At 36.7% G+C, this 13,070-nt stretch overlaps 1 long non-coding RNA gene across 1 annotated transcript; it reads right to left on the bottom strand.

Annotated features, from left to right (window-relative positions):
* Nucleotides 1-6,044: 6,044 nt before the first annotated feature.
* Nucleotides 6,045-11,740, bottom strand: LOC130146779 (uncharacterized). The gene is made up of 3 exons (XR_008821010.1): nt 11,456-11,740; nt 10,421-10,548; nt 6,045-6,099 (listed from the first exon to the last, which is right to left on the bottom strand). It is a non-coding gene; the product is annotated as an uncharacterized LOC130146779 (long non-coding RNA).
* Between the last annotated feature and the right edge of the window lie 1,330 nt (nt 11,741-13,070).

The raw sequence follows: 13,070 nt of genomic DNA, 5'->3' as shown, positions 1-13,070 counted from the left end.
AAAGTCTTGTGAAAGAAGTGAGACTTGTTGTATGAGGTCTTACCTTTTCCAAAAGATCTACAGAGCCTACAGTAAAAGCCCTAAGCTATATCAGGAGTTATTACCTAGGCCTGCTCATGCTATCTCTCTCATCTACAGGGTTTATCTGGGCATTCTCAAAGTACACTTACCAGCTGACACCTTTGTGGTTATAACAGTACACTTCTTCCCTTGAGGGAAAAGTTGAACTAGGAAGGATTTTATAAAGAAAAAATGAATGTGGAACATTAATCAACCTAGTTTTCTCTTATAACCCCAACAAAGGAGTCCTAGTTAAGGTGCCCAACAGAGGTGAAGATGGAAGGGATTGCTGGAGCCTGTCCTGGAGCCCATTCTGCTAATCAGATGCTAAATGCTAACTACTTTTTCAGAGCTCTGGAGCTACGCAAGGGAACTTTATTTTAGCAGAGTTACTGTATTTTGAAAGCCTTTGCAAGATGAGAAGAAGCTTAGCAGAAGTTCTCTAGATGAGTTGTGTCTGTGGTATCTCGCATTTGCCTGTTTGTCATTTGAGACTAAAGGTGATTTACTGTGGGGTTTGGCTATTGACACACAGCACACAGATACCAACATTTTTATATAAAAATAAAATACTGAGCAGCAAATGAGGAAATTATTCATTCTGGTAAAAGGCAGAAGCAGTATTCTTAAAATTAGCCTTAAAATATTTATGGTTTTCTGTTTGTTTCCTCAAGTCTTTGGCATTGAGAAATCACTCATTCAAACTACTGGCACTGGGAAATTTTCCCTTCCATCTCCTTTATATTGCCAGCAACTGCCATTAGATGTCAATGAAGTGATAGCTTTATGTCGGAAAATAAAATCCTTTTTGTTTTTTTGTTTGTATTTTGTTCTCTTTCCTTGCTATACAGGTAAGAGATCTCTCCTTCACCGGTAGGCAAAGTCTAGAGATACTATGAAATGACCTTGCCTTTCCTTGATCAAGTCAGACATTTCCTCTGCCTTGCCATTTCCTAGCCTATGAATTGCTTATTTATTTTCTTGGCTGTTGTAATCAGGTCCATTTGATTTTCACAGTTGTTCCTACTTGCTATTTTCACTTGTATTTTATTAAAGTAACTTTCTGAAGGAGTTACACAGAAAGAAGCAGGGTAACATCATTTATGTTGGAGATGAACTTGAGACAAACCCGTAGATACAGCTGCCCACATCCCGTCACCCTTGTGCACACATGCAAAGGTCTTTAAATGATGGAACCCGCAGCTCTGCAGCTCAGGCCTAATCTAAATCAGGGAAATTATATCTTGGGACAATAGTTAGAGCGCTTTTTTAATAGACTTTGAATGAAACAGATTTGTATAGGAAGCTGTTGTTCTGCCTAACAGATTTGTTGCCATTTCTCAAATGTGTGTCTGTTGTGGTCTGTTTGTGAATTTTAATTTTTTCCCATCACAAGGAAGATGCCTCCTCCAAAACCAAAGTGATATAGCTGTGCCTCTGTTCTCACTTTTCCCACAGGCACCATCAGATTCTTTTCTGGAGAACTGAGAGGATTGAAAATGGTTATTTTCCTGTTCACGGCTGTTAAAGGGATGATGCAGTTCTTGTACTAAGGCAGAGACAAATGGTGTGGCTTCAGGATCATTCATTAAGAAGGTATCAGTTATCTGAGGGAATTATTGGCCTCTTTGTAATTCTTTTTGTAAGCTTATGAACAGAAAGAGGCATTTTACTGGCTTTGCTTATTAAGGTAATAGGAATAGGTATTACTAATAAAGATGGCAGGAAATCTGACTGAATGTTGATTTGTCTGCTTTTTAATTAGCACAGAAGCAGAGACTGCTTTTGAATACTGAGGTCCTCATTCCCATGCTCATGGATGATCTCCCATTTTGTTAATGATTCTGCATCAGGGATTGATATTATTAGGAAAGAAGCTCTTCTGACAAAAGGGAGATTCTTGTTCATAAAGGTGGAGGTCTCAGACTAAGCTGAAGTATTGCATTTTAGCTGCCATGTTTGTGCTTACTCTTCTGTACTTGCAATTAACATTTTCCCCTTAATTCCAAGACAGGAGAATAAAACTAAATTATCTTTCCATTATTTCTGGTGTAAATTGCTTGTGATATCTGAAAACCTACTTCATACAGAAAGTTAGCTGTAAATGTGGCACCTGTTTTGCAATGGAATAAAGAAATATCTTGGTATGATTTTATTGTATTTCTTACAAATGCATTGCATCAAAGTAAGTTAGTCTTGACTTCTGTCATCATGCTTAACAGGCTAATGGCAAAAGACAGCAAGGATGCATAAACCAGGCAGGTATAAGGTAATCTGATTGGGGCAAGTTATTGGTTATTCATTTCACATGTTTTGTTATGATAATTGTTGCCACTACATTATGGTGGTGAGTCACAGACCAAGGCCTTATTGATCCTGTTGCTAGATACACACGCTGGTTAGCTGAAAAGGTGAACCTAGGAGTACGTCTCACTGAATGCAGCTCACTGCAGCAGAGGTGGCATTTTCCATACAAAGCAATCCAGCTTTTGAGTATGTTGGGAATATGGATTTGAAAAATGTCTTTAATTTACAGAGGAAGTGTGAGGCACTGTAAATGCTTACAGCACTGCTTTTACTGTATAGTCAAGGGCATGCAAATGTTAAAGAAGAAACTGTATCTGTAGCAACATGTGCTGCAAAACCCCAACAGATAATAGTCACGTAATTTAGTGAAGGTACTTCATCATTTCAGTCAAATAACATTTAAGTTACATAATGGGGTCAACCGGAAACCCCATTTCTGTTCTAATGCTTTACGTTTGTATCCTTGTAAAGTCTGACTTTATCTTCTTCAGACCTTTGCCCCTGCTGGCTATTAAATTATTCAGTTGTCACTGCCAGTGCCATTTGCAAAGCTGAGTACTGCTCTGCTTAAGAAAGAGTGAAACTGGTGCTGTAAGTGTGACTTAGGTGTACAGCTAGACCAAGGTGCATTCCTTTCCTGTGGACATATGTCTAATAATCCTTTATTAGGTCTGCCAGTGAAATAAACCAGCAGTTATCATATAATTTCTTTTAAAATACTGATAGCATAGCACTGTTACAATACTGCTTCATGTCAAAGCACTTTCTTTATTAATTTAGTTTTAATCTGGCATGTATCAGCTAAACTAGAAAAAGAAAACATTTTTATTAGCCAAATCAACAACAACGCATTAGTAATTGCCTTTAACAGTAGCAATTTCACTGCAAAAAGCAACAGACAGCTCATACAGTTGCATAAACTCTTCTCGTGGGAAGCTGCATACTAATAAATTTCATTCTGAACTTTGCTTCTTATCACCATGGTTTACTTAGTACATCAGAAGGAATGTGATTCATTAAATAATTTAAAGTACATTTCACTGTTAGAAGTCTTGCATTGAAACAGATCAGTTGCCTGCCACAAAAAGATATAGATTAAAAGTAGTAAAAGCATTAGCCAAATGCCACAGTGAATTGCAACAGCTTCTGGCAGGACAGGAATATTGCAGCTAAGGACATATGCATGTTGTTATTTCTTTCATAGATTTTTCCATAGTCTTTGTCTGGATGCGTTGCTAAACTGTGGTCCAGATTTGCTTTTGTTGTCTGGAATTAGCCTCTCACCACTCTGCCTTTCAGCAGTTGGGGTTGCCAGTGATTGCTCAGTATGGGACAAGGTGCTTCCCCTTCTGCGAAAGACCAGATCGTGTGGAATTAAGCCAGCTAAATGGAGGAAGGAAGGAAGGGGTATATTTAGCTTTTGACTTTTGAACTGCATATTAGTGAGAAATCATTATACTTTCCAAGTAACTTTCTATTCTTTAAAAAAATTAAGCTTCATAACGGTGAATTAATCCAGTGGTGTGTCAGGATTTATGCTGCCACAGAAGTACTGGAACAAACAACTCTTTTTGAATATCCTATTTATTCCTATATCCAGCTATCACAGAAACTTTTAGATACCGGTAACACTTGGTTATCACCTATGTAAATAAACTGGGGTTTGATAAATTAAAATTATTGCCAATTGTGAAAATAAAACCCAATGCCTTAGAACTAATTCAACTTTGCTTTATATGTTGCTTTTTATCTTAAACTATCTGTACTTAATTTCTGTTCCCTATACACTGAGTAGCCCAATTAATAAGAAATATTAAGGATCTTCATATGAAGTACTTAACTAACCTTATCTGGAAAGATATTAATTCAAACTTCTTTGGAAGGACAGATGGCAATAACTGAATTGTGTAAGAAAATTTTGTAAGAGTTTAGAACAGAAAGAATACTTACATTGAAAAGGCCAGTGAGGGATATTTAACTTGTCCTACAGACATTGTTAGGAAATAATGCAATAATAAAGCAATTGGTACAGCTCCTAACCACTCTACAATAGCACTGAATGGAGAACTATAGCTGTTTGGTCTTGTGGCACATCACAAAACTCCCTGCTCAGGCAGGTTTCCGGCTGAGATTTGATGAGAATATGAATTTCTTTTGGGGAGTCTTGTAGGAATGAAGATGGAAAGAATTCATCTTTGTTGCCTGGCTTCTGCTTTAGGAGACACACAAGGAAGTTTAAATAAGCAAATCACCTTTACTAGAGCAATGGAAGCAACTCCACTAATCTGAAGTCATCTTATTTCAATTCACTTAAGACTTTGTAAGATGTGAGTAGCCTGACCTGGCTAAGGCAGAATCATAAAAATTTATTAACAGCAATAATGTGGTGTAAAGGTAGTACTCATTTTACAGTACAAATGAGACAAATAAACCTGAAACAATACAGCAACACAATGTAAAGTGATAATGTTCCTGAAACTAAAAGATGAGAAGGGTCTTGTTCTTTGTAATACCATACCTGCTCTGAGGTGATAGTAATTGGCTCTTTAAGGATAATCCAGATGACACTGTCATGGAGGGGAGGATGAATCAGAGCCACTGTAGATCCAGTAATAACTGTATTTAGAATATTTAGGCAGTAGGCCTGAAGGACGAAAATTGCAAAAGCAAACTTGTTTACCCTGTGGGAAATACGCTGGGTTAATGAAACCCATGAGTAAAATAGGATTTACATCTCAGTCTACAAGTGAGTGTGTTGCTAAATCAGAGGAGGAAATTTCAAAACTCCAGTGTTTTCTCATAGTATTAGAGGTGAGTTTCTTGCCCTGGTGATACATTTGATGCTGAGATACATCTAAGCTATCACTGCTGACAATGAGCAGTGTCACTCCAAAAACAAAACACAGAACAGCTTCCCCCCACCAAATGGTATCATGTACCAAAGAGTTCAGTCATCACTGACTAAATGGTTGTGGGGTTTGTTTGTTTGTTTGTTTGTTTTCAAAATACTGAACTCTGTGCTCCTGAACAAGCAAAACACTTCTGTGTATAATTTTCAGCTGTCTGTTGAAGCTAAAGGGAAAATCATGCACATTGATAATGTTTGCATCTTCAGGGTCAAACTCTACACTCCTTTTTAAAATCCTGTGGGAGATGCTGTATTGTTTTTTTAACATACTTCACTAAAATTCAGATATTCAGATTCTATCTCTGCCTATCCTGTGCCTTTATGAGAGGCTTGGTGGGTATAGTCATTGTAAGTAAGCAAGACAGCTTAAGAAAAGTGCAGTTCTGGTGTTATTTCTCCCCTTTTTTCCTTTCCTTTAACTAAGAAAAACTTGAGTTTGGTTACTGTAAGTCTGTGTTGGTGATGGATACCAGGGGTAATTTTAAATAGACAGACAGATGGATGGAAGTGTAGGATTAGGTAGGAATCTTACACAAAGAGCCCATAGCCGTCTACAGGGTGGAGCCCCACAATACAAAATATCTTATGGGATCCCATAAACTCATGTCCAGGATCATACTTTCAGCTCCTACATCTCAACAGCCTCCTTCCGCTGAAACCCTGCATTATTGTGAAGTCTTCAAAAAGGCAGATGAAACACTGTGTAGCTTTTAATTTAACTACTCTATATATTATCATGATCAGGCTATGATGACGTTTACTTCAGTCTTTACTGAATCCAAGGCCTTCAAGACACCCTTCAGGTTCTCATTGCATAAGCCAAGCTGTAAATAAAAGAATACTTTAAAATCCTAAATACATAACAATAGTATTAGTCTGACAGAATCAAGAATAAGAGTATGCTTTATAAATGTTCATTAGTTTAGCTTTGCAAACCCACTATGAATGAGGCAAAATTTAGAACTTTTGAGGAAACAATGGGAAGTTTTGCTTCTGCTTTAGAAAGTAATGCAAACAGTAGTGTGAAAATAGTCTGTGGTTCAGAAGTATATGATTGCTTTGATCATATGTGCTCAGCCTTGAAATTCACTTTGAAAGTATTCAGCGAGATGGTTTTGCTGGTATCTTTTTTGCAATGTGAACTATGAGTAATTATATTTCAGCAGTACATAACAATATATAATATTATTTTATGATACTTCCTTAATATAAAAAAGTCCTTAATAATAAGGAATTCTTTTTCCTGCCTCAATAGCGTTTGAAAGGCTAAATATGTCATATGTATGGATCTAAGATTTCTTGGAGTTCTGATTTAGCTTTTTTTTCTGATTGATAGACAGTAATAGCACATGGGACTCGAACCATCTATCTGTGAAAGTTTACATTGCTGTAAATGGAGTGGAAAACAAACATAGAATGTGCAAGCATTGCCTGTTACAAAGGTGGGCAAAACACCTCAAGCTCACTAGCACCCATGCTTTAAAACACAGCTGCTCAAGGGCCTGTGGATGAGAAGGGGATTTGGGTAAAACATCCATGTAGCAGCATGGGCAAAGTTGGAAATACGGGCTAAATCAGGGTAAGGGACAGTCATCTCCACCAATTTTACACAAATAATAAGTGTTTTTCCTAGTCCTCATCACTGACTGCAGTTTTAGTAAGGAAAGGGAAGATTGACATGTGTTTTCAGTATGTCAGTAACTGACCTTCAGGACAACAGTGACAATTGCCAAGCCATCTGGTTTGTTAAAAGCCTCAGCTACATTTGAATACTTGTCTGCATTCCAGAGAATGAGATGACACTAAAAAGCAATTGACAGGTTCATTTTTGCTGGTTCTATTACAAAGAAATGCCGCCATAGAGTGAAATAGTTAGAAATGCCACTGCACATTTAGGGTCTGACCGTGAAACTGAGAACATGCTTGTGGACGCCTGCAGATTTATGGTGTTTTGCTGAATTGCCCTGGCATTGTCAGGACTCATACCCAGGCTTTATCTTGGGGTAGGCAGAACTGCACATATTCCTGAAAGCAGTTTAGAGGTAAGTACACAGAGATGTGGAAAATCACAGCTTACAAGGGACATTTTTTTTCTAACTCTATTGCTAACAGTCTCCTGTGTATGCTTTTATTTCCATGCCTTTAAAAATGTAATACATTACTTAGCATTTTGAGGAGTGTAACCACTTTGTTATACAGCATGCAATATTTATTCACAATAGTCTCATTTACTGCAAAAGATTGAAGGTATGGCCATGAACATCATGGCTGTGGATGGTTTATATTCAACACAGATCTTTCAACCAGTATTTGACAGTATTTGCTTTAATAGGGTTTTAAGGAACTTTTGTTCAGCTTAGTATGTTGCATATTGCATTGTGAGCTATTTTTTTGTGAAATATAAATATCCAAAACTTACAGAACTTGGAAATCATAAGAATTTCTTAAAATGCCTTCTCATCTATGAATATGCTTACCAATTACTTAGCAACTATGTAACTCTATGGCAATAGTCTGGTCCTGGATTATTTGCATAATGTTTCAGAAACATAGTCACAAAAAATATCAAAACTTATAAAATGCAAGAAGGAGATCCTAAAATAGAGAAACAGAACATGGAAATTTTCATATAATGCACATAATCTTAAAATTGTGATTTACATAATTTTTTTAAAAAAATCTGGTATTTTTTAAAGCTGAATTGCTGTCTTTTCAACTTACCATCTTAACTGTTTCAACTTATTTTAAACTATTGATTCAAAGCAAACTAATAAACACTTAATCGTGTGCTGTTTAAACACAGCTTAAGTGCACTATTGCACTATCTCTTTACAGCAGAAAGCAATTCTAAAGGGACACCCCTTTCTTGTCTTGGCTGTATCAAATGAGATAGCTTTACACTCTCTACAGTGGAAAATTTCCTATTAGGAACACACTTCTGGCTATGTGTTCCTAATGCCTAAATTAAAAATGTGTAATCCATCCCATTAGTTTGTCATGTTGTAATGTTCCTAAAATCTAAAAAGCTGCCAAAGATAACATTACACGGATTGAACATGAATTATTTGTTGGCATGTTGATGACTATTAGCAGGACACTAAGACACTGGAAAATGAATAAAATCTGTTACTTTAGAGGTGGTTTTTAATTTTTGTAAAAAGAACCTTGTACTTGACATTTGCTGGGGCCCTTACTAAACAGCTTTTTTACTTCTTTCTCTTCATTAATTTCTTCTGGGTTTCCTTTTTTTCTGTTCTTGAAAAGTCAGAAAAAAACCACCTTACAGTGATCAGCATACTTGTAGCTTTGAGGAGATCCAGCTACTACTGTAGTGGGGTACTGGGTGATCAGACTCTCTAAAAAGCAGTTGATTTAGTATTAAGCTGAAGGTACTTTTACAGCTGACGTTTACATTTAGCAGATGTTACTTACTTTTACACCTGCACCTTTCAGCCCTATTTCAATATTTAAAGATGGATTTAGATTATCTAAATTTTTATTAATAAGTACTGAGCACAAAACCCAATTTGCTCTTGCAGAGTCAGCTTTGCAGACACAGAGATGGTATTGCTTTTGCAAAATAAAATAACTATAAAAGCTATCTACATATGCCTTTTTTTTTCTTTTCTTTTTTTTTTTTTTTACCCCTAGGGATGATATGTGTGACTGGACTTCGAAAACCTGACTTTAACTTTTCTTTTATTGACTCTGCCTCTGAGGTGTATTTCCTTCTATCCACTGTGTGCTCTGAGTCTTACTCATCCATTTGGCCCCCATAGAAATGAAACTGCTGCAATCTATATGTTTCGTTGAGAGGTCTGCCAGCAAATGCATGAAGTATGGTAAAAATATCAATCAATTAAGTCTTCCTGACAGGCAAATTATAGATTTCAAAGATTTTATAACATGCAAGCAGTTTCCTCCATGTTAAAATATTAACGTGATTTGATACTAGACTATTTTTAAACATCTGGAGAAAAAGAAAACAAACAACAGTTTGTGCAATTAAGCCAAAGGTATTTAAGGTTTTAATTCCAGGTATACACATGAGTGTATTGGCAAATCTGCATGTCTGCTCAATACAGGTACAAAGTTCAGGTAAAATATTTGTGAATACACGTTTTACTCCAGAGAGAAAACAAAAGAAAAAATAATGCCGAAAACCAGCAGCTTGCCAGAAACAGTAATTGGATTTTAATAACTGCAGAACAAATTGTCCTACCTCATGGAATTCACTTCATGCTAAAATTTGTGGTATTTATGACAGCATTTTAAAGGTCTCTTTCTTCATAGAACTAACAGTTAATAGGTACTTGATGTTTTCTGAATTTAGATTATGAGATGCCACAAAGGTACTCAGATGTTATTGACACTGTTTATTGGTCATTATCATTGATGTTTTCTGAATTTAGATTATGAGATGCCACAAAGGTACTCAGATGTTATTGACACTGTTTATTGGTCATTATCATTAATTCCTTGCTTACGAGCACATAAGTGTGTATTGATTCCCATTTTAGTGATAGGCACCTGTGATTGTGCATGATGCTTAGAAATATGTGCCTGGAGTTCTTGGAGCATTTGCAATATTATACATCAGCACAAAGAAATATCCTCCTTTGCTACCAAGGCAATAAGACTCTCTGAGGAAAAAAAGCTAGCCCAGTGTGATTCCATATGGAGTTACACTGTGCGTAACTTTTGCATATGTATAAGTCTCCTACTGCATGTTGACTTTTTTTTTTTTTTAAATTGAGTAACTGTCTTTAGAATCTCTCCTCCTACCTTCCCCTCCCCAAATCAGTGACTATCCTGGAGGTTTCCTACTGGGAAATTACCAGTTCTTTTGCCATTAACACAAAAACACTTGCCAACAAGTTCTAATTTTAAAGAATATCACTTGGATCTTCTGTGACAAAGGGTGCTGCCAACTAGTATAACAAAATTAGCAAGCATACCCTAATCTACATAAATACTCCTGAAAGGCAACTAGTCCTGTTTTCTATATAAATTAGAGAAAAAGAGAAGGAAAATAAAAAATATCTCACAGCCCCCTCTCTAGATCCCCCTTTTACTAAGCTGATTGATTGTCCTTATCCTCAAAATTCATGTGGAATGAATGTCTGACATTGATGCTCTCTTTACCTGTGGAAAGTTTCCTAGTAATCCAGAAAAGCCCCAGAAATGCATCTTTTTTTACTTCCTTGGTTTCAATACCAATAGATTGATGGTCTCTGTTGGCAATAGCGTATAACTTGGCCAGTGGTCAGGTCCTAGGCAAAATACATAAATAATTGAAGTTTTCTACTTCTAATTCTGCACCAATACTGAATTCCTGACACTTTCCCTTGGAGCCAATTGAATACATAATACAGACACTTATGTTAATCAACCATGTAATTCTGAAGAATTTTTATGAGGAAAAGAAAGAAATATTCAATATTTTATAAAGAAATCTGATTTTCTATTAAAGATGGCTTTTACCATTGTTGCCTTGATAACTCCAGTTCAAATTTGCCATTTTTTTCTGCTTGTAAGGTAGTGTTTTCTTTAAAAAGAAACTACTGGTGCTGATGAAAGCTGTTAAGACAAGATTTCTGCTTTGATTTTTCTTTCGAATTTCTAAGTAATGCCTGGGCTTTTATATGCCTGCTTAAACAGTAAAGACAGTAATATTTTCGAACCAACATCTACTGATTTAATGTAATTTCAGAATGGCATGATAAACTGTGATAAGAGAAAGGAATAAGGAAACAATGTGGTTTGTAATCTGTTTACTTTTTGATTTAGTATATGTATTAAGACAGACATGACTTAGATGCCAAATTAAAATATACAGCACTTTTAACTGTTCAGATGTTGTCCAAAGATGTTTACACTAAATCTTCACAATCCAAAGGATAACTATGGTATAAAAGGGCAGACTACACAGAAAGCAATGGATGCTCAGCCCTTTTGAAAATCCGTATCAATGATTTTAGCCATCTGTGTGTAGATTTTAGAACATTAATTTTGACAATCACTAAAAAAACAGTCAATCTCAGTAGCTTTTAGCTGTGGAAAACAATTAACAACATCAGCGTGAAAAAAAATGGTCAACATATTATTAAATATTACATTAATATGACTAGCAATGTTCTCATTAATAAAAGAGGAGGCCCAAAGCCTACTAAGTCCTACCAGCTTCAGATGTTTTGGAAATTATCTCAAGTCATTTTTGTACTGCTAGGAATCTTCAAGGTAGACTTTTGGGGGACTGAATAAGTGCGTGATTGAAGTCCAACTTCCAGAGTTCTCTCCGTAAGCAGGTCCTATCTTGTAGTTCAAGAATATTTATACACAGTCACTTACTTCTTCAGTAATAAGATACCATGCCCTGACCCTCTGTTTTAAAGCTAAGTTCTACTAACACATGGGATTTTGCCTAGCTTAAACACTGTCTCATACATGCTTAAAAGCAGGATTGTATTTTTAGGACCATATGCTTAACGAGTACTGCAGCATAATTAAATAGTTGTGGTATTATCTATATTTGTAACCATTTGAACTGAGTGTATGGAGTACTTATTTCTATATAAAATAAGGTTTAGCATAGACTATGTAAGCATTGCCTTGTCATCCTGCGTTGCAAAAATGAAACCTGTTGACATTTTCCTGTTTTTCTCACAGACTACTCTCAGTAATAGGAAACTGCTGATATCTGCCTTTGCAGATGTCTGCAACTTGCGTCAGGAATTTCAGATACCATTATGCAAGTAATGTTATAACCTGTAAAACTTGTGTCATTGATGCCTAGGAATACGGCAGGTTTTAGGTGCATCTCAGTTATAGAGAGATTGCAATTTTTTGTTAATTTTTTGTCATTGTTCAGAAATTACATTTTGTCAGAATGGAAAAATTTTCAAAGGAAAATTACCACCACAAACTTCTGCTGGAAGAGAGACAGCTTCACCTGCTTAGTCCCTGATCAATTTCCTAGTCAGATTACTCAGATGATATCAGTTTCACTACATCATGAAATTTCTGCTTGAAGTGAAGGGTGCACAATTTATGGGCCTTGGGCAACTTTGATGTGTAAACTATGTGGGAAATGAAAATAGCAAAACTAACAGATCAGCTGGAAATACTAGGTATGCTGGCCCTGGGCAGTTATGAACTCGTCTCTCTGCAGCAGGGAGTCTGACGAGCTGGGTACCCAGGCTTGTCAAGCCTTCAGCACCCTGTTGGGGCAAGGGGAACTGAGGGGCCTGCTACTGTCTTGGCTGCTACGGTCTGGAATGGCTGTGATAAATTACTGCCATGTTTAGCGCTGAAACAGACTCAGGCTGGTGTTGATGACTGTGTTTTGAGGCTTCAGAAACAAGACCTGGCACCAGATGCTAAAAAGATCCGATCCACTGCTCTGGAGAATGGAGGCATACAGCAGGCAGCCCAGGAGCCCTCAAAAGGCCACCTTCATGCCAGGCACTCGGGACTTGCAGCCTCTCTGCTGCTACAGAAGATTTGGGGTTTGACTTCAAGTTACACAGTTATTAGTGAGATGTAAGCCTCCCAGCTTCAGCCTGGCACATTGGTGCAAAGGTGTTCATGGCTCAAGAGTTTTTCGCTTTGAGAATCAGAACTCTTTTGAATGTATTTGTGAGAGGACTGAGCAGCCATCAGTAAAATTCTCAAATTCTTTAAAGAACCGTTTTGAAACAGAATGTGTTTCTTGCAGAAGTGCTGACTATTGACCAGTTCTGATGTCAACTATCATCATTCCTTTGGAATAATGTAGGATAAGCTCCTTCACTCC

The sequence above is a fragment of the Falco biarmicus genome, chromosome 3 (genome assembly GCF_023638135.1).
Source record: "Falco biarmicus isolate bFalBia1 chromosome 3, bFalBia1.pri, whole genome shotgun sequence".
Taxonomy (NCBI): Eukaryota; Metazoa; Chordata; class Aves; order Falconiformes; family Falconidae; genus Falco; species Falco biarmicus.
Note: the sequence above shows the minus strand (reverse complement) of the source record. Positions and strands in the feature narration are given on the sequence as shown.